Raw genomic sequence first — 26,346 nt, 5'->3', positions numbered from 1 at the left:
TGCACACTCATTTATTTAGTTCTTTATGAATGTTACCCAAGCTTTTTCATAATTCTGACGATGTCAGGATGCCAGAGAACTTCAAATAATTCATTCATAATTCTGACCATCCTTTGCACTTAGATTTTCCCAGACTGTACCATCTTTTATGTAGTAAACAAACTAGGTATGCAATTTATTCTAACAGCCTTGCCCTCTCTTTCATAAGGCTCAAAACACAGTACTGTATTCAAGATTTATTATAGCTGTGACCAGATTGTGGAATAATATTCCTAATCAGGCAGTTGAATCGGTGGAACTTCAGAAGTTCATACTTGCAACAAAATTTTTTATGTTGAATAGGCTAACATAATTTTTTATGTTGAATAGGCTAACATAAGTCTCTACATAGTTTATATATGACAGATCTAAAGAATGCAAAATATCTTAAGGTCAGTAAAAAAATTACTATATTCTTTACTTCTTATACAGGTTATTTATTTCCTTTCCTCACTGGGCTCGTTTTCCCAGTTGGAGCCCTTGGGCTCGCAGCATCCTGCTTAACCTAGTAATAAGAATAATTTTGGAGGTTGATAATAATGAGGTTGTAAGCTTTTTCTTGATTTTGCTTTTTGTGCAATCAAATAAGGCCCGTGAGCCTTCGGGACAAGACACTGATCCAAGCGTAACCTACCTTATTTTGAATCCATGCTATCATAAGTTGTGCCTAGCACTTCTGTTAAACCAGTTATAGAGTTCTGTTGGTACATGGCATATTATCAGAGTTGACTTTTATTAAACAAAAGGAAAGAATTGAAGGTTACAATTTAGAAGATCCTCCAGAGCAAGATCCTGAAGATGAGGGTATTACGGAAGAAGAGAGAGACTCGGATGAGTTATCTACTTTCTTAAAGATGAAAAGTTATTGCAGAAATATATCTGGAGTAGAGACTTCGTGGGTATGCTCTGATAATTCTGATTCTGCTATATCCTCAAATCCTGCTCCTTTCAAGATAGTCTATACTCCGTAGTTTCCTAATATTTTCACGTAAGGTGCATAAATTGATGTCACATGTAGAAAAGAAGCCTACCAATTCCGACTCTCGCATATTCTTCATCATATCTTATCGCACCAATGTTGAACCCATAGGAGCGCATTGTCTTTAGCCTCTCTCAGGTCTTTATCTGAGCAATATGGGTCCAGTGGTCACCCTCGTAGGATGTTCCATTTATTGTGGTGTTGCCCATAGGGGCATTTAAAGTTGGTGGCTAATTCCCCATTTGTGTTATTTATCTCCAGTTTTGCCCACTCCTTTGCACTGTTTAGGGTTACCCAGTCCTTCCTGGAGAGGATTTTTTCACTGGGCAGAACCTTATTGAATGTCCAGCGGCGGTCACTTACTCACCACCTTTTTAGTGTGTGAGCAGCTGCCGGAGTGGTTGTAGTACATCCACTGTTGCGAAGCTTTTGCAGGATTTCAGTTTTCACCTTGCTTCCTGATGGATTGTGGAGTGGATGTCTAGGGGCATTAATTTGTTTATTCTTTTCAGTTTTTGCTAGTGTATGTTGTCGAGATATCTACTGCAAAAGTGTTCTTTAATTTATAAAACTTATGTTGCCTAACCTTGTTATTGCCCCAAAATATATTCTTTTGAATCTATTATTAATGTAGACAAAAGGAAGTTATGAATACAGGCTTTTCAAGTTCATTGACAATAGAAAATACAGTAGAGAGTATGGTTGGAGTTTTCTTTTGAAACTCGAAAGAAAAGTTGTAGGTGAATCATAATCTTATATTAGATGAATAACCTCTTTTGAGAGAGCAACTTTAGATGGGTCTTGAGGCTTCTGCATTAGATGATTAACCTCTTTTGAGAGAGCAACTTTGATGGGCCTCTGGAGGCTTCTGCAGTGTTTGCGACTTATTTTGAAGAACATAGAGGAATAACTAGGCTCCTCTATGGTTGGGTGTGTGTCCGATGAGCAGAAATTTACTTCTATAATGGATTCCATATTGAATAGATTGATAATGAGATAACTTAGGTGGTCTCCAGAATGCAGCGATGCTATTGGGGTTGATTTTGTCAAGGCTTGAATGTTCTCCATGCCATGCAGTAGTTGCTGTTTCTGTTCCTCCAAGGAGTCTTTTTGAAACGGATAGACTTTTGTTAGAGTGTAAGCCCCAAAGGGCCTGGTTGATGTGGCAATAGGATCAGTCTTATAGAAAATCCAAACAATGGTCCTTTCCATGAAGTTCCGGTAGCGGGTAGGTTTTCTCACTATATCAGGTTTGGGGAACATTCACCCTGACCCTGTGTCCTATTCAAATTCCTTTCCCCCAATCCTTCTGTGTTAAAGGAACCACTCCTTTTCCAAGTTATTTAAATAATCTGGTCAAAGCTCATCTTCTGAAATTCAAAATTATAAAGTTATAGCACAGAAAAAGATACTGTATTGTCTTTGATCCCTCCCAAGGATTTTACAACTGGTTACTCCTAGTTCCAAAGGTGTTCCAAAGGTGTCAAAAGGTTCTATGTTTCTTTGTTATGAATAGGATATTTAGTTCTCACAAAGTTTTCAATGTTATCTCAATCAACTTTCATGGGAATAATGATACAATTAGATGTATTTGATGAAATTAAATTTAATCTCATATTCCTCTGCATCCGGATTCAATAAAACTTTATGAACGGATCAAAGATTTATTAGTTTAAGGGTCTGCGGTTTGATCTCGGGACAGCCTTTGTGTTCACCAGTGATGGCTATAAATATGATATGGCTGAGGTTTCTGGGCCTTTAATTTTGTACCTGGATTACTGGATAATTTTGAATGACCTTGTCAACAATATCGAGATTTTTGTTTTCTGCTTCCTGCTCAAAGAATTCTATGTTTTGGGATGATAATAGCATGTTACAATAAGGTATTCCACAAAAAATTAGGGTTCAATCACTTATTAATTTATTTGAGAATTTTAAGATAAAAGAATCAACAGTTCGGATGTGGATGAGGTTATCTAGGAGCATGGATCTCTGGAGAAATTTGTTCCGGACTGGTCGCTTGAATATGAGGGATTTCTAGTTATTTCTTGGTCACCATCAGGATAAAACTTCCAATGTAGGCACGATTTGTCTTACAGTGATGCAGAACTAACTACAACTGGTGAATTTGTGGGACGATCCATATTTTGCTAAAGGAATGTTTGCTATAGGAATGTCAGAAGTACTATTTCTGGCCATCTCTCTTTTCATGGATGCTTCCCAGGAAGATTGAGAAGCGACTACAGTATAGACATTCTTAATATGCGAGGGAGATTGTTGAGTTGAGAATCTGTATTACATATCAGTTGCTTTGAACTATTGGTGGTGCTCAAGGCTCTTTAGGCCTGGATCTCTGCTAATGGAGATAGCATGCAATTATTTGAGAACATGACAGGACTGGCCTACATTAGGAGGCAAGGAAGGGGAAATCGGTTCGGAATCCCTGTTGCGGATAACGGAAGTACTATTTACGGTTCGGAGGTGGATTAGTTAGGCAGACAATAGACACTACCAAATAGAAGGTCTATACAGGATGTAGTGTAGACAATTATAGAGCAGTAGGGTCATAAGCTTAAGGTTGAACTTTTATCGAAATTCTTTAGATCTGTATCATCACCCAATGAGAAAAGTTCAGGGTACCTTCTGAACAGCAGCATGACTGGTTTCCTCCTTTTTGGCTTGAGATGAATGGATTACAAGATCTTTAGAGCATCTGTTGGTGTACCAGGGAGATAGTATGATATATATTGGTCCTGTGACCCCTAAGAATACTGATTTAGTGGGTGCTTCATCCAAAACCACATGGAGGCAGTCCACTTCCTTTTTTTAATGTGCAAGTCTTTTAGGTTACATGAGGTGGCTTATGATTTGATACAAGACTTTATTCATTGACACCTACACCAATATTTTCTTTGTGCTTATTTTGTGCCCTTTTGTTTATTTGTTTTCAGACCTTGAAGTCAGAAAAAGGACCTGGTGATTTTTTGTGCCCTTTTGTTTATTGATGTTTTCAGACCTTGAAGTCAGAAAAAGGACCTGGTGATTTAGAGAGTGATGGTTTATTAGAAGCTATTTTGACACTTTAATCCTCAATATAAAATGTTGGGTGCTGCTATAGCTCCAAATTTGTAAATAATGACTGCACTATACTTGCCATCTTGTCGTAAAGTAAATAATTTTTTGTGAAGTAAATAATTTTTTGTGGAAGTTACATTGCATTTATTGAACCAGTTACAATCTGAAATTTCCAGTATAGAACTAATTTAATCATTTATCAACAGAAATTTGAGGATAAATTTTAGAGGTAATTTATAAATGAAATTAAAATATTACGAATGTTTATTTTATTAAACCAGTAAAATTTTACATAACACTGCTTCTAGTTTTTTTATAGAAAATAGAACACTAATTTTTATAAATTTATTTTTCAGATTATGTGTAATGAGGGAACAAACCATCATCACAAAACACACATGAAGATGGATTAAACTGAGTACTGTTGACAAGATAGAGAAGCATCCTTTATCACTAAGCGAGCATAGCGTAAAAAGAAGTTTTCCACCAGACACGAAATAATGAAGGAAGTGGCCAATAAAAGTCTTCTACTACACAAGTTCAATCTCCACTTATCAAAGAAAATTAATATGGAATAGTCACCAAAAAATAGAGAACGGCAATTTCCATAGCACCACAGGTTATGAGAAGAAACTAATCACCTGAGTTAACTGTTACACATGTGGAATAGATATTGATCAGACAAAACAACCAAAAGGAAGAAAAATGAAAACTTCAGAAGAACCTTTAAGGCAGAAAAGTATCGCCAGAGACAAAGGTGTAATGAATAATTTACAGGTTCAGAGACAGAAGAGCCTGTTTGAGGGATAAGTTCTTTTCACCATGATGTGATTAACAAGGAAAGAAGGTGAGTTGAGAAGAAATCCTAACACCATAGGGAAGAAGGAGAGATGAGAAGAAATTCTAACAGAGAAAAAAAAAGGTTAAAGTACTAAAAACAGAAGAAAACCACTATGAATGAAAGAAAGCAGGAACTGGAGGAAAATTTTCTCCACCAAAGGGGATTACCAAGACAGCCTCACCACTATTGGAGTGAGAGATTTAATCATCAGAGAGAATTAAATACAGAAAAACCCAGGGGTAGTGGGAAGAGATTATTCAAGTTCTCCATCATTAAAGAAACATGAAAAAAAGTTGGAAAGTCACTTCAAGAAAAATATTTTGAAGGAAACCTGTTATGAGAAAGGATAAACCCCCCCTCTCAAAAATTAGAACAAAAACTTTAACCAAACACCAAACTTATATTCCCACAAAACTGTGCACAAGATGTAGCATAGAACAGTAAATTTAATAAAATTATCTTCAATAAAATTTCTCATTATTCACTATTTCTAGTTATCCATTGCAAAGTTATTAACCATGAATTCTCAAAGTGAAGATTTATTTATTTTTTTTTTCTAATTATCCAAGAGTGACCATTAACTTGCCTCCGAGAGATAACAGCATTCACTTACCAAATAACCACGGCAAATACATCATCGTATCTTACACAGTTGATAAGATTCCATAAGTCAGCTTCATCACGAATAATGTTGCAACTTGTAGCGGGCCATTTATTTTAACGTACATATTATCCATTTGTACTGCATCTTCAGTGTACTGTATCTTCATTATCAATTTGTACTGACTTCAGAGGCCAAGCCAACTGCCATTACAACCTGAGAGAAAAAAAAAAAAGCTAGTTTCACCAGAAATTTTCATGCTCGTACACACTCACTTTTTAACCTCTCATTTTATGAAAATGTGAATTATACAACCTAATAAAATCTAAATCCTGTATACGATATTGTATCAAGATAGTCCTATATAGTCTGGAGTGTAAAATTATACAAGTGAGGGTTTCTTGGTTAATTGCCCAAGAATATTAAAACATGCAATACTGTATGTTACTTCAAACCGATTTGTTCATTTTATATTAAATTAAACCTTAAGTACAAACTGAGTAAAATACGAATAGCCTTTGCCTTAGTATACATTTTATAAAGTTAAAGGGTTAATTTTACAATGTAGGTTTAATTTTACAAGATTTGGAAATTAAGAAAAATACTCTGGTCGGTAAAATGAAGGCAAATTTGTCTTCTTATTTGAAACTAAAGCTAAACAGCAGCTTACGACAATACATGTATATTTTCATTTTAAAAATAACCTATACCCTTGAAGTAATATGCTAAATTCCAAAAGGTAGACAGGAATGTGTTTGTGCTCTTATTATAAACATGGCTTCAAAGATAACCTATGCATTTTGCAACAAATATTACATTCTAAATTTGGCATTTGAATTTTGAGCAACGTAAAATAACTAAATATTATGAAATAGGTACTCAAATTATCCATAATTCCTTGTTATTTCTGGTTTTATAAAACTGTACTTTGCATTCAACATAAGTTAACCTATGCATTTTGCAGCAATATAATCTAAATTTGTCATTTAAGTTTTTAACACTGTAAATTGACAGTATTATTATAAAGTACGTCCTCAAATTATCCTGCATTATTTCTAGCTTTATATAACTGCACTTTCCATGTAAATGGAAAGCTAATCTTAAATGTAAATTGCATTTTTTTCGAAGGTCAAAAAAACAAGTTTAGAGTATTTAAGGTTTTTCAAATTAAGCTTTACAATATTCTAAAATAGACCATAAAAGCAAAGGGCTTGTATTGGCCAAGAGAAATTATTTTTTCTTATTGAATTTATAATTTAAGACAACTATATCAAAGGGACCTGGTATGCTATTTAGCACTCATCAGCTATTGGCCCTCGTCCATCTTAGGGAATTATAAATACACTACAATCGTGTAAGTATTATTATCTACAGGGTCAAATAAAATCTTACTAAATAATTTAAAGCTAATTTCAAAGGAAATTCTTTCATTACACCACTAATTCTAGATTTTCATTGCATAGATTTTTCTGTAAGTGAAATCATTTATCTAAGATGTTTTAATTTTTCTAAAATACTTTCATTACCCATGAGTGAGCAATGGCAACTTGCCTCTGAGCGAGTGGAAACAAATTTTATACACATTACCAAATGATCTTGGTTGAAAATATTCTATTGTTCAAGTTTTCTCTATAAAGAAATCTTGGTCATTGTGGGCTTTTTAGGTTACTACAAGACTTTATCCTGCATTGTCCATGACTGAAGTAGTGTATTTTCAAACGCCAGACCTAGTAGTTCTTCAACCTGAAATAAAACTTTGTTTTTAGTTTTACCAGGAATATTTATGCTCAAATACAACTAATTTCTCAATATTTTATCCTTCTTTTTTAACTATTACATAAAAGTAAATTACAACCTACAGCACATTATTATACAACCTGAGTTATATTAACAAAAATGTGTTGCATGATTTGATCGGGTCTGACAATACTAATTAGACACAGCAAGAGACAATGCCCTACAGACTGACCATGTACACACATGGTCACCAAGCCCCTCTCTACCTAAGTTAGGACCAAGGAGGACCAGGCAATGGCTGCTGATGACTCAGCAGATAAACCTATAGGGTCCCCCAAATCCCCCTTCCTTAGCTCACAAGGATGGTGAGGTTGCACCAAGAAAAGGAACTAATGATTTTGAGCTGGACTCTAACCCTAGTCTGGCATTCACCAGTCAGGGATGTTACCACATCGGCCACCACAACCCTGTTGTGTGCTATGATACAGATGGGGAGTTTGTAGAAAAGCAATTTGATAGCTGTGTGGCAGCAATTTAAATGTCTAAGATCAGGTGTAAAAGTGTTTGACACCTATGTAAGAATCCATTTACTAGAATAAAGAATTAAAGCAGCTATTACTCGTCTGCAACTCCAATAACGAGTTACGTTAGTTCATTTAATATTGTTAATTATCCAAGAAAATTGCAGTCAAAACAAAGGAAACTAGTGTGATATTTCATTTAAAACTGCTTCATTCCTTTCTTGTAAAATTAATTAAATTAAATTTAGTATAAAATTCTGGGAGTAAAATGTAGAGCCTAGTTATCTAAAAATTATTTAAAAGTTGGAGTTAATTATACAAGATTTGGAAATTAAAATAAAAAATCAGCTTTCATTAAAATGAAGACAAAGTATTTCATATTTATATTTGATTTTTAAATCAAGAACCTAAATATATTTGAAAATGTAATGCTAAACTGCAGCCTAAGTCGAAATAACCTACACCCTTTAATACCCTTCAAGTAATCTCTCAAACTAAGCTTTATAAATTAAGCTAAATTCCAAAAGGTAGACAGAGGCATGTGTGTATTCATGTTAAATATGACTTAAAAGGTAACCTAGGCATTTTGAAAAAAATCAAGAACAATTTAAATTTGGCATTTAAATTTTAAACTAAAACGACACATTAATATAAAAGTATGTCTTCAATTTATCAGTAATTCCTTGTATTTCTAGCCTTATATAATTGTACTTTACATTTAGCATTAGTTATCCAACATTTATCAGCAGTGTGCTTTTTTTCTAAGTGGTCAAGAAAAAAACCCATAAAAGTTAAAACTGACAAGTTTAAACAATTTAAGGTCCTTCAAGTTGCGGCTACAATATTATTCTAAATTAGACCTCAAAATCAAAAAGGTGCTATTGGCCTACACAAATTATTTTAGATTGTATTGGATTTATAATTTAAGGCCACTACGTCAATGGGACCTGGGAGGTCATTTAATAACCATCTGCTACCAACATCTCATCATCTTATGACATTAAGAATTCACTACAATCATGTAGTCTTAAATTATGTTCTACAGGATCCATCTTATTAAATAAGAGATGATAAACAAAATCCTCCTCCTTCCTCAACCTTTACTGAAAGCAGCAACTGCGGAAACTGTAAAGTAGGTTGAGCCATTAATGTACGAACCAAATTTTCAGAGAGTTTCTTTTTATACAGGTTGCTCCTCACCGCTTGCTGCCATAATAAATTTCACCAGAAATATTGCATATATTAGGACTGGCAAGTACATCATTAGATGACTATGAATACTTTATAAAATCTTGCACTTACTAACGTCAAAAATTCCAAATTCTCCAGCTTTATAAACACCATCCAAAAATAGATGTGTAGAGCTCTCCCTGGAGTTGTTGGCTTTCATGGCAGAACTGTTGCCATTTATTCCAGAGTTGCCACTGTATGCAGAAATAGTGGTGTTCATGCCAAAACTAATGACGTTTGTAGGTAGCAGACAACGTACCATGAATATCACGGTGTTACCCTCTATGCAAATGCTGGAATTGCCTTAAATAATTTAATCAGAAGTCATAGATGAGGCAATTAAGAGTTAAACTATCATGCATACTGGTAAGTCTTATTGAGGTGAAAGCCAGAAGCAAATATGTGGGTTTTCACCCAAGACACTACTTTAGGACTGAGATATGAGACCTAAGCATAGGCAGCTTAATGTTTGTTGTAATAGGCATTATTACAGAGGCCATAAGAATTTTAGAATAAAAGTAGTGACAATTTTAGAAAACAATAACAATAAGAAGAGTAACCAAGCTCAAGCTCTTTACCTCAATTGGTGCAAAGTTCCACTTTCCTCTAATACTCATAAATCCACAAAATTAGCTGATTACGAGAGGGCAAACTTGAAATTGGTTTATCTGAATGACAAGGAGATAATATATAGTTTTAATTAGGGTGTATATGGCTTATTGCCAATCTTTGTACCAATTAATGACTTCTAAGCTCTGACTAATGAGCTCATTTTGTGACAAAGAAGGCCACACAAGCAAAATTTAAACAAGCACTACCTACTATAATAGGAGTAAAGGTCAACAGAAAATAATACTGTCCCATATCCAAGCAAATTATACAGTCGTAACTCAGTTTAATAAAACCGATGAGTAGGAAAGTACAATACCTTTGCTATGCCAATAACAAATGAGTTGCCATTCCATTCCTGACATGTATTCAAGAAAAATTATGTGAGTCCAGAGTGCGAGTGCAGAGGCTCCAGTGGCAGAAGGGGGAAAAAGTTTACCTAAGGTACGTATGAAAAAACTGCCTTGAAGAGGGAGGACGCCACCTCTACTGTAATCATGCTATTACATTAACAGAAGGACCTTTTCACCGGGCAACACATATCTCCCCAGAAATAGATTTTTCCTTCGTCAAAATCCCTTTACATTAACAAATAATGTATGGTACATGCACATGAAATTAAAATGCAGAAAAAAGGACCAATGAATATAAAGTTAACGATCATATCCTTGTCAGTCAATCCCCAATTTAACCCTTTGATGTGTGTTTACAGGTTCCAGACTTCCTATATTCCAAACCCATATTAATTTAAATGAGGTTGGTATCTGATGAAATTGTAATAAAATGTTAATATACAGCACTAGATAGATTTCAATGTCCGATTACTTCACATTAGGATCAAAACCCAGACATTAAATGAAAGGCAAGGTTTCTATCAATCCTATCGCCACGACACGTGCTAAAATTTAAAACACAAGGATAAAGAGGTAACAAAACACTAACCTAAACATTCCCAATCAGTCTCAACAACGTAGGTTGAACATCTAGAATATAAGAACTTCAAGTCTGTTTAGTCTAAAACTTAAACCTTAGATCGACTTAGATTGTCTATTAAATATATGATGCGATAAAATTTATATGAAATGAAAAGGAATTATGATAGACCTAGACCTAAAAGATTATAAAACAGATGAGAAAAATTGAAAAGTGTTGGGCCGTAGGCTTAATAATAAAAATTCATTGCTATGCAAGTCTGAAAAATTATGAACATGCTAAAATTGATAGTAAGTGTAAAAAAACCATCAAGCGACTTCATACAAGTGATAAAACCTAAGTAAACCATGCTCAGGGGAAAAAATTCAACTATTTATTGCGGTAACTATCGCGAAGAATAACAAAGTTGGAAGGTATCTAATGGTAATTTTCATTTCAAAAGATGGTAGTGGAACGACCAAGTGGCCTAATCTCCAGTTACGGTGTCATGACGTTATTATTACTAGTTAAGCTAAAACCTAGTTAGAAAAGATAAGCCCAAGGGCTCCAACAGGAAAAGTAGCCCAGTGAGGAAAGGAAATAAGGAAAAAGAATAGTATGCTTGAGTGTACCCTCGAGCAAAAGTACTCTAACCCAAGACAATGACGATCAAGGGACAAAATCTATGACAGTGGAAGACCATGGAACAGAGGCTTATGGCACTACCCAAGAATAGAGAACAATACTGTACAGTAGTTTGATTTTGGAGTGGCTCTTCTCATAGAAGAGCTTCCTATAGATAGTGTCTTTTACCCTTTCCAAGTGGACGGTGGCTGCTGAATAATTACAGTGCAATATTTAATGCCATGAGTGAAGAATTTTTTGGGTTATATTACCTGTGACAGGTGTATGATTAAAGAGGAGACTAAAGAATAGGCCAGACTATTTGGTGTACATGTAAGCAAAAGAAAAACTGAGTCTTAAACAGGGGTATCCAATGTAGTACTATCAGGCCAGTCAAAGGACCTGATAACTCTTCAGTGGTAGTATCTCAATGGGTGGCTGGTGACAAATTTCAGCAGAGCTATTTGTGACCTATTACTTGGAATTCAATAATGATGCTATGACCCACCCACTCAAATGAGTTTGAAAACAAGGGCCTCATGATTAACATGGTCAAAGGCAGCACTAAAATCAACGCCAATCATATGAACTTCCTTACAACAATCAAAGATTTCTGTATAGCGTTTAGAGATTGTAAGAAGGGTATCACATACTCCAAGACCTTTACGAAAGCCAAACTGCAAACTAGGGAACAGATGATTGCCTTCTGCATATCTATTTAGACATTTTGCCAAAAGATGTTAAAAAATTTAGATATGGGAGTTATGGAAATTAGGCAGTAATCAGTTGAACTTGAGCTACAACAAACATTTACATAATGGAGTAAAATTACAAATTCTCCAACAGTGCTAAAAGCTCCTCCTCTTGCTATCTTGCTAAAATAACATTACTTTGGAGCTAAGAAATCTGCAGTCTTTATAAAAACACAAACAAAGGAAAAACACCATTTGGGTCTACACCTCTATAAGCATGAAGATCCATCACGATAGCTTAATTTCACAAGATCGAAAAGCTAAACTAGTTAAGTTTATCCTCAGGAAAACAGGAATGAGGAAGATCAAGTCTCTCATTACTCTGTTGAGTGTTGAACAGTGAAAAAGGTGCCTTTTCCTTTGGACAGTGAATGACAGCACCATACAGTTCAAGTAAAGGAAGAACTGTTGCATTGTCACCAAAGAGTGCAGATTTAAGGGTAACCCACCAATTATGTTCCTGAATTGTACCAGAAATTTTGTGGTTAAATTGTATTAGTTTTCAGTTGAAGCATAAACTGAACAAAAGCTCAAAGCCGAGTATAGTTATTCCAAGTCAAATCTGATCTGTTACCCTTCCAAAGATGACAGGCCTCCTGTTTCTCCAAATAAGCACGTCTACAATCTTCATTGAACCAGGGCTTGTCTTTCTCACGGTACCTTAGCACACGAGAAGGGATTCGCCTATCAATTATGCAGACTAGATTCTCATTCATAGGAGCAACAGGATTAACACTTTTACAATTGTGACTTAATTACAGACCAAAAGATTACTCACAATGCCATTCCAGTCTGCTTGAGATTTTATATAATCTTACACTAGTATGACACATCAGGGACAGGCTGCTCAGTCTTCACTACTAATGAAATTAAGGACTGATCAGATGTCCCAACTGGAGAACAAACCTTACTTGTTATTACGCCAGGGAAGTGTGTATATGAGGTCCAAGCAGATACCAGACCTGCGAGTAGCTTCACTTATGATTTGCTCACTTTCTGATTCAGAGGCAAATTCCAAAGCTCTTAAATCATAGCAATCAGCAGGAGAAACAGAACTTAATCACTCCCTATGGTGAGCATTGAAATCAACAAAAATAAGAGGCCTTTCTATCACCATCTTGTTATCTTAGCCATAATGGCAAGAAGACAGTCTAAGATAGAATCATCCATATCTGGATTCCGGTAAATCAAACAAATAGAAGTTGTTATGCCTGCCGCAAACTTTAATTACCCGAATTACATGACATCCACATTCATAGCAAGACTTATGAGAAGCAGGGTATCAATACGACATTTGTATAAAGTCTTTCAAGTTCAGGGTATTGCAATTTTCCCCCAGTAATATCTCTTAAAAGGTTTGTCCGAGTAAATTTATTCTCCTCTGAAGATTAAAATTCATGACAATCGGCTAAAATTTGTTTAATATCTATGGTCACTTGACAGTGAAAGTTGAGTTCTGAAAGATGAAAGATAGGAATCAGGAATGGAATATAGTTGATGGCTACAAAGCGAGTGCAGCTAGTTGCTGAAAGGAAGCTGCAAAAGACCTATGAAAATACAGTGCTTACAAAGCATTGCCTAAGGTGCACAGACAATTCACATTAGGGTATAAAATGGGACTCCAGTAAACCCAGAACTAATATTTAGCTAGTCTCATACTTTAGCCCCACTCCATGATTAAGTAAAATTAACCATACAAAAAAAATGCTGTCTGTGACAAAATCTTCACAACCAACTACATCCAATTTGGCGAGCAGATGCACCAAACAGTGAGTAGCTCAGGTACTGTACATCAGCATTTAACACAAGACTAAGAAGCAAGAAAAATAAGTTTCTAGATGAGGAGGGAGTTTTTTCTGCTCCATAATCAACCCATTGTGTGGCTTAGCTCATCAATGGCCACCTCAGAGGTACGAATTACACCCAATTAATCTGTATACTGTAAATAGAAGCCAGATGACCAACAACAATAAAGTCTTCCTCCAGAGTGTGAGCAAAGCCCTTCTTGCTCAAAATATCAAACTGGAGATAACACACTTAGGATTACATGATCAGTTGAAAGAAACATTTGAGATAGCATTTAAAAGTTATAAATAACACTACAGGTATCTTTTCTCCTCAAGTAGTAACTGCCAATTTTGATCTCGATGGAATTTAACTGCCAATTTTGATCTCGATGGAATTTAACTGGAAATTCAATGACTCGATACTAGCCAATGTGAGGCTAGGAACAAACAAAATACTACACAGACCTCTTGTTACGCACAATACATTTGACTACACTGAATAGATTTTATCAAGGCACCTGCCAATCTGAAGACAACAGTATTGTATATCACACAAACAGAATAGCTAGTGTTATAATATTTTGCAAATGATGGAAGCAGCTAGTAATAGTATAGTACTGTACATACAACCTAATATAAAAAAGGAGACTGCAATTTTCAGATATTTTACATTTACCCTATACTTTACAGGGAAACTAAGTGTTTTATATGGATATAATGTACAGTAAACCCTTTAGGTGCAAGTTGTAGCTATTAATGAAGCTTAGTAACAAGGTAATTAACTTGTGGAAAATTAGTAATGGAGAGGGAAAATCAAACCCCCACTCACTCGCTTGACCTTACGAATACCCTTTCCCCTTCAACAACAGGGACAAACAGCAGGGTAAGTTTGAGAAGGGAACCTTGAAATTTTTTTTTATATATACAAGATAATTACAAAATTATCTTTAAAATTTTACAATAAAGCAGTTCTTCTAAAACTACAAACCTTCACTTCTTTGTTGTTTTCCAAAGAACGCACTGGCTAAGTGTTCTACATGTAAATCAGCAGTGTTGCTCCAAGACATGACCAAATTCAGTACGCTTGAATTTTTCCTGATCCCTGTAAAAATAAAAATGTAAAATGAGGATCATGAGTGACAGGTGACAAAGTACCCATACAATCTTTTCCCAGGCACTTAGCTAATCATAATTTAATAACCAAAGTCATCCATGCAAGCCACTCAAATGCAACACCAAAGTTACCATCAACAAAGAGTCAGCACTAACAAACATTTCAAAACAAACCCCATTGAAGAAGTTGAACAATAGAGATGTCTTTAATAAAGAAAAGATGAATATTTAGTTTGGAGCAAGTGGGGTGGTGTGTGAAGCCCAACCGCCCACACACGCGCACAAACTTATTTCTGGTTGACTATCTTGTTACCAGAGCAGTTTTCACCCAAAATTTTCTCCAGTAAAATAGAAAAGCTTGTATTGCCTAAAGAACAAGAGGCTGTACAGTACTCTAATGCTCTACTAATTTGGTTGTCAAGCATTTTTTATTAAATTCTGATGTAAGGAATTCAAGGCTTATAGCCCAAAACTTGGGCTGAAGAGGCCATTTAGCAGCAGGATTCAAGTGGGAGAAAACCTTGCTGTCACACTTCTAAATAAAAGTTGAGAGGTTAGAAAGGAAGAAGGAAAAAAAAGAAAAGTGGGAATGCAGGAAAATGTTATTTTCATTAGTAAAATAAATTTTTGAATATACTTACCCGATGATCATATAGCTGTCAGCTCTGCTGCCCGACAGAAAAACCTACGGGCGGAATACGCCAGCGATCGCTATACAGGTGGGGGTGTACATCAACAGCGCCATCTGTCAAGTAGGTACTAAAGTACTCGATGTCAACACAGAACCAATTTTCTCCTCGGTCCACTGGGTCTCTATTGGGGAGGACGGGTGGGTCCTTTAATTTATGATCATCGGGTAAGTATATTCAAAAATTTATTTTACTAATGAAAATAACATTTTTCAATATTAAACTTACCCGATGATCATATAGCTGATTCACACCCAGGGGGGTGGGTAGAGACCAGCATTACATGTTGACATTATTATGAGCTAAGTATTCCGTATTTCATTTTAGCAGTTATTCAAAATAACAAACATAAAATAAATAAGTACCTGGTAAGGAAGTCGACTTGAACAATTACTCTGCCTTTTTAAGTACGTCTTCCTTACTGAGCCTCGCGATCCTCATAGGATGCTGAGCGACTCCTAGGAGCTGAAGTATGAAGGGTTGCAACCCATACTAAAGGTCCTCATCAAAACCTCTAATCTAGGCGCTTCTCAAGGAATGACTTTGACCACCCGCCAAATCAAGTAGGATGCGAAAGGCTTCTTAGCCTTCCGGACAACCCAAAAACAATAATAAAACATTTCAAGAGAAAGATTAAAAAACGGTTATGGAATTAGGGAATTGTAGTGGTCGAGCCCTCACCACTACTGCACTCGTTGCTACGAATGGTCCCAGAGTGTAGCAGTTCTCGTAAAGAGACCGGACATTCTTAGGATAAAAGACGCGAACACTGATTTGCTTTTCCAATAGGTTGCGTCGAATATACTTTGCAGAGATCTATTTTGTTTAAAGGCCACGGAAGTTGCGACAGCTCTAACTTCGTGTGTCCTTACCTTCAGCAAAGCTTGGTCTTCCTCATTCAGATGGGAATGAGCTTCTCGTATTAACAGTCTGATAAAATAGGATAAAGAATTCTCTGACATAGGCAAAGATGGATTCTTAACTGAGCACCATAAAGCTTCAGACGGGCCTCGTAAAGGTTTTTAAATAGAACTTAAGAGCTCTTACAGGACATAATACTCTTTCTAGTTCATTTCCAACCATACGATAAGTTTGGAATATCGAACAATATTGGTCAAGGCCGAGCAGGCAGCTCGTGTTTGGCTAGAAAACCAAGTTGTAGAACATGTAGCCGTTTCGGATGAGAATCCGATGTTCTTGCTGAAGGCATGAATCTCACTGACTCTTTTAGCTGTGGTTAAGCATATCAGGAAAAGAGTCTTAAAGGTGAGATCTTTCAGGGAGGCTGATTGAAGCGGTTCGAACCTGTCTGACATAAGGAATCTTAGTACCACGTCTAAATTCCAACCAGGTGTAACCAAACGACGCTCCTTCGTGGTCTCAAAAGACTTAAGGAGGTCCTGTAGATCTTTATTGTTGGAAAGATCTAAGCCTCTGTGACGGAAGACTGATGCCAACATGCTTCTGTAACCCTTGATAGTGGGAGCTGAAAGAGATCGTTCTTTCCTCAGATATAGAGAAAGTCAGCTATTTGAGTTACAGAGGTACTGGTCGAGGATACGGATACTGACTTGCACCAGTTTCGGAAGATTTCCCACTTCGATTGGTAGATTCTAAGGGTGGATGTTCTCCTTGCTCTAGCAAACGCTCTGGTTGCCTCCTTCGAAAAGCCTCTAGCTCTCGAGAGTCTTTCGATAGTCTGAAGGCAGTCAGACGAAGAGCGTGGAGGCCTTGGTGTACCTTCTTTACGCGTGGCTGACGTAGAAGGTCCACCCTTAGGGGAAGTGTTCTGGGAACGTCTACTAGCCATCGAAGTACCTCGGTGAGTCATTCTCTCGCGGGCCAGAGGGAAGCAACTAGCGTCAACCTTGTCCCTTCGTGAGAGGCGAACTTCTGCAGTACCTTGTTGACAATCTTGAACGGAGGGAATGCATATAGATCTAGATGTGACCAATCTAGTAGAAAGGCATCTATATGAACTACTGCTGGGTCCGGGATAGGTGAGCAAACTATTGGGAGCCTCTTGGTCATCGAGGTTGCGAAGAGATCTATGGTTGGCTGGCCCCAGGTGGCCCAAAGTCTCTTGCATACATCCTTGTGGAGGGTCCATTCTGTTGGAATTATTTGTCCCTTCCGACTGAGACAATCTGCTATGACATTCAAGTTGCCTTGGATGAACCTCGTTACTAGTGAAAAGTCTAGACCTTTTGACCAGGTGAGGAGGTCCCTTGCGATCTCGTACCATGTCAGAGAGTAGGTCCCTCCTTGCTTGGAGATGTACGTCAAAGCCGTGTGTTGTCCGAGTTCACCTCCACCACTTTGCCTTGAAGGAGAGACCTGAAGCTTTTCCAAGTCAGACGTACTGCCAGTAGCTTCTTGCAGTTGAAATGCATTGTCCTTTGACTCGAGTTCCATAATCCCGAGCATTCCCTACCGTCTAATGTCGCACCCCAGCCTACGTCCGATGCGTCCGAGAAGAGAACGTGGTTGGGAGTCTGAACAGTCAGGGGAAGACCCTTTCTAAGGTTGATATAGTCCTTTCACCAAGTCAGACCAGACTTTATCTTTCCGGAAACCGGGATCGAGACCGCTTCTAGCGTCTTGTCCTTTTTCCAGTGAAAAGCTAGATGGTATAGAAGAGGACGGAGGTGTAGTCTTCCTAGTGACACAAATTGAACTACGGATGACAGTGTCTTTACCAGACTCATCCACAGCCTGACAGGGCAGCGTTCCTTCTTCAGCATCTTCTGGATGGATAGCAGGGCTGGGGGTTGATCGTCTTGTTCAGCAACGTCCTCATCAGAGGGTTCCTCATCCGAAACTGATGAGGAAACGGCAACGGAGTGGGCAACGTCTGATTCGCTGAATCCGGTCGCACTGGTGGATGCGTGACGGAGCCGGACGCAATATCATGGTACTGCTGCACAGTCTGTGAACTGTCAACAACCATGGGTGCGCGAGGAAGTACAGCGTCAACCCGAAACTGTCTAGACTGTCTGGGTTGTGCAGTCAACACCCTACCGGGTTGCTGAGGTTGACGCACTGCGTCACAATAAGTCACCTCTGCTGGTTGTTGAACGTCTTCCTAGTGACACACTGAACGTCAACAACCACCTCCGAGCGTCGCTTAACGTCAACGTGCGACTGGCAACCCACACTGGGTCGCATCGGTGGAGGAACCACCTCAACTGGCGGACGCGAGTAGGATACCTCAGCGTCAACAGGGCGCACAACCAACCGGTAGGAAGGTTGTTGGCCAGAAGGTTTTTCTCCGTATTAAGTCCTCTATCAAGGACACAAGCTTGGACTGCATGTCTTGCAGCAAAGCCCATTTAGGGTCTACGGGAGCAGGTGTGGCAACAGACGGGGTTAGCAACTGAAGCGGAACCATTTACCATCCCTGGAAGCCTTATGTGTGACATAATAGTACAGCAAAACTTCAAAGGCTCGACAAAAGTTGAGAAGTTGACCTGTAAACAACTGGAGCGTCTCCTGGCTATGCGCCTGGCCGAGTCTACCAGATTTGAGAAGTCTACCTGGGCAGAGGCATGAACTCCCAAGCTGAGAACTTCTCTCGTGTCCTATCAGACTCTCGCTCTATAAGCCAGATAAAAAGAAGGGAAATCAAAAGGCTGTATCCCTAAAACTCCTCCTGGTGCAAAAACCAGTCGCCTAGCAGACGTAACGCTCTCTAGGAGAGCGAGAGAGCACTAGCTTAACAACAACGGCTTCGAAGTAGCTAGGCCTAGTGTAAGTTCTGACGTGAGGCGAACGAGGAGCAGCAGTTACAAGATCCGGACGAAGATCCTTAAAAAATCATCATGATTTAATTAAAGTCCATAGGAGGCTAAGCAGCTTAAGGCTCCTCTCCAAATGACAGAGTCCTCAAAGGAATATCAGTAGGAGGGAGAACAGCACTTTCTCATCTACAGGAACCATGTCCGAGAAAAGCTAGGTTATCTCAGTGAGGGTCTCACTGGTGCATTAGCAGCAGACCAGAAGGCAACATTATGTAACTGCTTGACAGTCTGTGAACTGTCAAAAACTGAACTGTCAACCACAACAGGTGCGTGAGGACATACAGCACTGGTGCATTAGCAGCAGACCAGAAGGCAACGTTATGTAACTGCTTGACAGTCTGTGAACTGTCAAAAAAAAACTGAACTGTCAACCACAACAGGTGCGTGAGGACATACAGCACTGGTGCATTAGTCGCAGACCAGAAGGCAACGTCATGTAACTGCTTGACAGTCTGTGAGCTGGCAACAACCAAAGCTGTGTGGGGAAGCCTCAACTCCTGACTGACTAGTCTGCTGCGGGCGAGTGGCGGTAACCACAGTGGGTTGCGGAGGCTGACGCACCGTGTCAAAACACGGCAGCTTAACTCCACCCTCCTGTTGTTGTGGTAGCACACGCACGTCAACGGAGGGTTCCGTGCGTCTGTGAACGTCAGCATGCGTCTGGCAGGGTCGACTGCGCATGGGTGGAGGAGCTCTCACAGCTGGAGTGTGGGAGCAGGCAGCCACAGCGTCTGCTGGGCGCACAACCGTGGTAGGTTGTAGGCTAACGGGTGCAGCGTCAACCTTCTCCGCACGATACTCCTGCAAAAAAGATGCTAACTGTGTCTGCATAGACTGTAGCATAGACTGTAGCAAAGACCACTTAGGGTCTACAGCAGCAGGTGCGGCAACAGTCGGTGTTACTGCCTGTTGCGGTACCGCTTTACCTCTCTTAGGAGGTGTGCAGTCATCGGAAGACTGCAGCGAGTCCGAACTGACCCAGTGGCTACACCTGGGCCGTTGGACTTGCGCGGAAGGGACCGACTTGCACTTAATAAGCTGCGAGACCTTGGTCCAAGGTTTCTTACGAGAAACCTCTTCCGCAGACGAGAAGTAAATGGGCTCTCTCGTCTTTGTGTGGGTGGGGCGATCTTGGGTAGATACGCCCGAAACCACGGAGGGAAAAACGTCTGTTCGTTGATCAAGGCCTGACGAACCCATAAGTTGTTCGACATTACTTCTCCCCTGGGCTTGGGAGCTTGCAAGAGGTCCCGGACTAGGTGAACGACAGGCACGAACAGACGAACCCTCGGACGCAACACTGTAACACTTTGCGCATATCACTTTATCACTTAGATTTTCTGTTTTGCACTTATTTCACTGAAATCGAAACTTTTACTGATTTCTACCTGAAACACGCAATCCTACCCTTCATTAAAAGGTAGTAATTGCGAAAACAGTCGTATAATGCAACAGAAAACATATATAAAGATAAAGAATTCAGTGGCTGGGAAAGAGACTAAATACTAGTTCAAATAAACTACGTTTACAATCTCTCACCGCACATAGCCTGGGAACAAGAATAAAACCCTAGAAACGTTTTACCTTCTTCCCCTAAAGCGACTAGGGAGGAGAGTAAAACGAGAACAACGTTACCCGCTTGAACGAAACGTTTTTTTCTCCTCTCCCTCCCTCCGTCTCTATCTCTCTCTTTCTCTCTAGATTTCGCACCTGAGAGAAGAGCCCAATTATATATCGTCAAAACATGTTATTTGCTAAAGGAAAAAACTGAAAGGTTTTCCAAATAAAAAGTTCCTTTAATTTAGAATTTAAACCATTTAAGCTAAGAAAGAATGAACGAAACGCCAGAATCGGTTTACTCTTACTGCAAAGTGAAACCGTGATACACTCTCTCTCTATCGTAACGATAAAGCGCATGTTGAACGTCCTGAACGTCAACAACTGCGTAGACTAAAAAAAACTAAACGTTAGTTCATCTTTGAAAACAGTACGAGACTATCAAAGAAATTCTTTCATAAAACATTAAATTTAAAAAGTTTTAAATTCTTTAAAGGTTAAATACGATATAACGGGCTCAACGTTGATTAACTTCGGTTCCAAGTTAGGACCGCCTACTATCAGGAAAGGTCGCATATAAACAAAACATAAAAATTTATTTTTATATGTTTATAATAAAAGGAAAGTTAATCGAAGAGGCCTAATAAAGGCGGAGAGATATAAAATATATAGATCTATAACGTGTTAAGCAAAATTACTAAAAACCTAAACACACTTCCGTCTAAGGGAAGGGTCAGCCATTTAAAAGTGAAAGAGAGTCCATACTCTCTTTGTCACCATAATTAAATCTATCCAAAACGAGTTCAAGTTTTGAAATGAAGATAAAACCCCTGCATAGCGAAAGCTCAAAACTGGAATAGTGTACTTCACCAAATAGTTGTGAAAACAAATCCAGTTAGTAACAGCGTATTTAGTAGGTCTTGCCAGTGGCACGACAGAGAGAAAATTGGTTCTGTGTTGACATCGAGTACTTGAGTACCTACTTGACAGATGGCGCTGTTGATGTACACCCCCACCTGTATAGCGATCGCTGGCGTATTCCGCCCGTAGGTTTTTCTGTCGGGCAGCAGAGCTGACAGCTATATGATCATCGGGTAAGTTTAATATTGAAAAATACAAGGCTAAAACTATTGAAATGCACCACATAGTAATACATACATAGTGCTAATCGTACTAAACCCCATGTGAAATAATCTTCAATGCTGTACTGTATTTGGAATTTCTTTAATGATAGAAGTCCTTTTCCTTGTCCTATGTTACATGCAGTTAAAAGTTAATTTGCTCCCTGGTGTTGAAAACACTTTCAAGAGAGTACTGGTAATCATTCAAGGCAGCGACTTTTACTTTTCTGCATGTTACATCATCATGAACTTCCACATGCAGGGAAATATTTTTGTGCTAAAATGAAATGTGAAAGAGCCACTCGTGAGCTTCAAGAACTAATGAGTAGAGACTAACGAGACTTTTCAAAGTCCCCAATACTTTTTTCATGCTCTGAAAGAAAGCTCGTTACTATACAATCACTTTCTGTTCCCAACTTCTAAAAAATTAATTTACCAATGTGGTTCCTGTAAGCTGAGAGATGGGTGGGAGAAATACATGAATGATATCCCAATAATGATAGCAAAAAAAGCATAAACCATATGATAACCAGACACGCGCACACAAAAGTTCCCTATTTATCTTAAAAAAAAAAAAAAAAAAAAAAAAAAAAAAAAAAAAAAAAAAAAAAAAAAAAAGTAAAAAATAAAAAATTAAATATATTCATCCATATCAAATGGCAAGCATTTAACAATAACCCAATTTCAAGGTTCTACTATACAGTACTTGGAACAGCCTTTCTATTCAGACAGTGAAACTACATAATTGTACATTTAAAGAATATATAAATCTTTAATCTTTCTTATTTTTCCTGACGATACAAATTTCAAGTCTTTAAATAGGAATATGCTTTTAGCATAGCTGGAAAAATGGTGTTAATATTTATAACAAGGTGTTGTAGTTACTGGAAGGTGGCCTTGTGAGATTGACATCAGGGTTGTCTTCCAGTCTCCTTGTCAGAGAAAAAGTCTGATTCCTCCACGAAGCCATACATTTTAGGGTCTTTTTTATTCCTGCCATACTGCATTTAGTCTTTTATTGTCTCCCCTCCTCTAGGGCAGGAAGGGAAGTCATTCTGCTTCCTGCTAATCACCTTTGTAGGTGAAGAGATGAAGGAGGATTAAGTCATGACCAGCTAGATTCTGGGTCCTGGCCATTAAATCCTGAACCTTGGCAAGGTGATTGAGATCTATCCTTCAGAATGACTGGTGACACAGGAAAAGATGGGCTGTTTACCTGCTTATTTCACTGGGGCTACCACAGCCTTGCATGGGTCCATTTAAGGACTTTGAATTCTGTGTGGTTTGAGCCCTCTAGGTCTTCTCATGATTCTCAGTCAGGATCCCTCCTGTCACTGTTGTCGTGAACATTTGAGAAGGGTGTCTGCATGAAGACCAAGAATCAGGACCCTATTAATAGCTACTGTGTAAGGAATTCCACAGCTCAGAGGAAGTAAGAATTGCCATACTATGCTGCCTTAAATGTAGTCTTCTGGAATTCTCCAAAGAAAAAACCTGAAGAGAACAGAGAAATCATCTTGAGCAGAGTTCACTAATTCAGTCTCTGAGATTGGGTATTTACAATACCTGTACTATGTACAGAATTGTATTCTCTGAAAAAGAGATGTTCCTGATACAAACCTCTTGCCTTGAATATTGGGAGGGATCATATTGAGAGCATCTTCCAAATTAGATATACAGTATTCTCAGCACTGTCAAGAGAGTAGAGCACTTGGATTCTCTTCACAAGTGGAAACCCTTCTTGGTATGTACCGGAGGTTCAACATCAAAGGATTGACCAGCAGTGCTTATGCTTGGTCTCGCACGAAACCTAGAACTGGATGTAGAGAAGAGTTCCTATATCATGTACTGATAACCATCCCAGAGAGGGTTGGGTTTTGGTACAGTTTATCCTTGCACAAAATCTTTTAGAGGATTGGTAAATGTCCACCATGACTGAGCCTAATAAGCCGTCCTGTGTCTTGGCGCCTAATCATTCTTCCTCTGAGGTGACACACCTAAAGGCTCTGCTCATAAAAAAGCAAGGATGAATATACAGGCACAAGCGAGGCGAAAGGGGAAGGCAAGTGCATTCGCTTTGGTTCTCTATTTGGTCTAGTGGATAAAAGGGCAGCACCATTCCTTCTCACCTCCCACAAGAATACTCGGTTCCAGATGGCGCAGCAGGAAGTGCCGAAACTTCTGCCTGAAAGGAATTAAAGCATTTGGCAAGGTGGTGTCTCTAAGACTGCAAGCATATGCAGGCCTCTCAAGTGAAGTTACCTGGTTTGAGTAGGAAGTGATCCAAGTGGTCACTCACCTAGAAGCTAAACAGAACATTGTTCTCAAGGCAGTTTGGCCATTGACCATCTCAGTACAGTATAATCAGCCTTGCTTGTTGGACATATGATCCTGTTTACTCCCACTGCTGGAATGTTGCCTATCTAGAGGACTTCAGAACACACTGAATAATGAAATAGGAAGGGGCACTCACCCTGCTTCTTGATGAAATTTACTCTAGTCCCTTGCAAAATGTTATTTTTATTAATAAAATAAATTTTTGAATATACTTACCCGATAATCATGTAGCTGTCAACTCCGTTGCCCGACAGAATTCTATGGAGGGATACGCCAGCTATCACAATACTAGAAGGGGGTGTATTTACCAGCGCCACCTGTGGCCAGGTACTCAAGTACTTCTTGTTGACACCTCCTCAATTATTCCTCGGTCCACTGGTTCTCTATGGGGAGGAAGGGAGGGTCGATTAAATCATGATTATCGGGTAAGTATATTCAAAAATTTATTTTATTAATAAAAATAACATTTTTCAATATTAAACTTACCCGATAATCATGTAGCTGATTCACACCCAGGGGGGTGGGTGAAAACCAGTGTACAAGATTAAAGGATAGCTAAGTATCCCATATTTCATATAATCAGTTATCCACAATAACAATGAAATAATAAGTACCTGGTAAGGAAGTCGACTTGAACCGTTACTCTGCCTTTAATAAGATCGTCTTCCTTACTGAGCGCAGCGTTCCTCTTGGGAGGCTGAATCAACTCAAAGGTGCTAAAGTATACAGGGCTGCAACCCATACTAAAGGACCTCATCACAACCTTTAACCTTGGCGCTTCTCAAGAAAGAATTGACCACCCGCCAAATCAACAAGGATGTGGAAGGCTTCTTAGCCGACCGTACAACCCATAAAAAGTATTCAAGAGAAAGGTTAAAAAGTTATGGGATTATGGGAATGTAGTGGCTGAGCCCTCGCCTACTACTGCATTCGTTGCTACGAATAGACCCAGGGTGTAGCAGTACTCGTAAAGAGACTGGACATCTTTGAGATAGAATGATGCGAACACTGACTTGTTTCTCCAATAGGTTGCATCCATAACACTCTGCAGAGAACGGTTCTGTTTGAAGGCCACTGAAGTAGCCACAGCTCTCACTTCATGTGTCCTTACCTTCAGCAAAGCAAGGTCTTCTTCCTTCAGATGAGAATTTGCTTCTCTAATCAGAAGCCTGATGTAGTAAGAAACTGAGTTCTTAGACATTGGTAGAGAAGGCTTCTTGATAGCACACCATAAGGCTTCTGATTGTCCTCGTAATAGTTTTGACCTTTAGATAGTACTTAAGAGCTCTAACTGGGCAAAGTACTCTCTCCAGTTCGTTCCCCACCATGTTGGACAGGCTTGGGATCTCCAACGACTTAGGCCAAGGACGGGAAGGAAGCTCGTTTTTAGCCAAAAAACCGAGCTGTAAGGAACATGTAGCCGTTTCAGATGTGAAACCTATGTTCCTGCTGAAGGCGTGGATCTCACTTACTCTTTTACCTGTTGCTAAGCACACGAGGAAAAGAGTTTTTTAATGTGAGGTCCTTAAAAGAGGCTGATTGGAGCGGTTCAAATCCTGATGACATTAGGAACCTTAGGACCACGTCTAGATTCCAGCCTGGAGTGGACAACCGACGTTCCTTTGAGGTCTCAAAAGACCTAAGGAGGTCCTGTAGATCTTTGTTGGAGGAAAGATCCAAGCCTCTGTGGCGGAAAACCGCTGCCAACAAACTTCTGTAACCCTTGATCGTAGGAGCTGATAGGGAGCTTACGTTCCTTAGATGTAACAGGAAGTCAGCAATCTGGGTTACATTGGTACTGGTTGAGGAAAACTGCATTGGCCTTGCACCAGCTTCGGAAGACTTCCCATAAAGACTGATAGACTCTGAGAGTGGATGTCGTCCTTGCTCTGGCAATCGCTCTGGCTGCCTCCTTCGAAAAGCCTCTAGCTCTTGAGAGTCTTTCGATAGTCTGAAGGCAGTCAGACGAAGAGCGTGGAGGTTGGGTGTACCTTCTTTACGTGAGGTTGACGCAGAAGGTCC

At 38.9% G+C, this 26,346-nt stretch overlaps 4 long non-coding RNA genes across 24 annotated transcripts in view; 2 read left to right on the top strand and 2 right to left on the bottom strand.

Annotated features, from left to right (window-relative positions):
* Positions 1 to 4,543, top strand: part of LOC137638331 (uncharacterized) — a 174,508-nt gene extending 169,965 nt beyond the window's left edge. For both annotated transcript variants that reach the window (XR_011044062.1, XR_011044061.1), the window contains one exon: positions 4,450 to 4,543. This is a non-coding gene — a long non-coding RNA (uncharacterized lncRNA). The remainder of the gene's footprint in view (positions 1 to 4,449) is intronic.
* LOC137638319 (uncharacterized) overlaps positions 1 to 26,346 on the bottom strand; it is a 1,154,758-nt gene that overhangs the window by 555,385 nt on the left and 573,027 nt on the right. The window lies entirely within an intron of this gene.
* The window catches only part of LOC137638322 (uncharacterized), an 838,879-nt gene that overhangs the window by 740,535 nt on the left and 71,998 nt on the right, over positions 1 to 26,346 (top strand). The window lies entirely within an intron of this gene.
* Positions 4,348 to 26,346, bottom strand: part of LOC137638320 (uncharacterized) — a 36,726-nt gene continuing 14,727 nt past the window's right edge. For both annotated transcript variants that reach the window (XR_011044036.1, XR_011044037.1), the window contains exons 2-4: positions 14,696 to 14,809; positions 7,123 to 7,278; positions 4,348 to 5,751 (exon numbers count right to left, since the gene is read on the bottom strand). This is a non-coding gene — a long non-coding RNA (uncharacterized lncRNA). The remainder of the gene's footprint in view (positions 5,752 to 7,122; positions 7,279 to 14,695; positions 14,810 to 26,346) is intronic.

The sequence above is a fragment of the Palaemon carinicauda genome, chromosome 3 (assembly GCF_036898095.1).
Source record: "Palaemon carinicauda isolate YSFRI2023 chromosome 3, ASM3689809v2, whole genome shotgun sequence".
NCBI classification, from domain to species: Eukaryota; Metazoa; Arthropoda; class Malacostraca; order Decapoda; family Palaemonidae; genus Palaemon; species Palaemon carinicauda.
The sequence above is the reverse complement of the archived record's forward strand: the minus strand, read 5'-3'. Positions and strand labels throughout refer to the sequence as shown.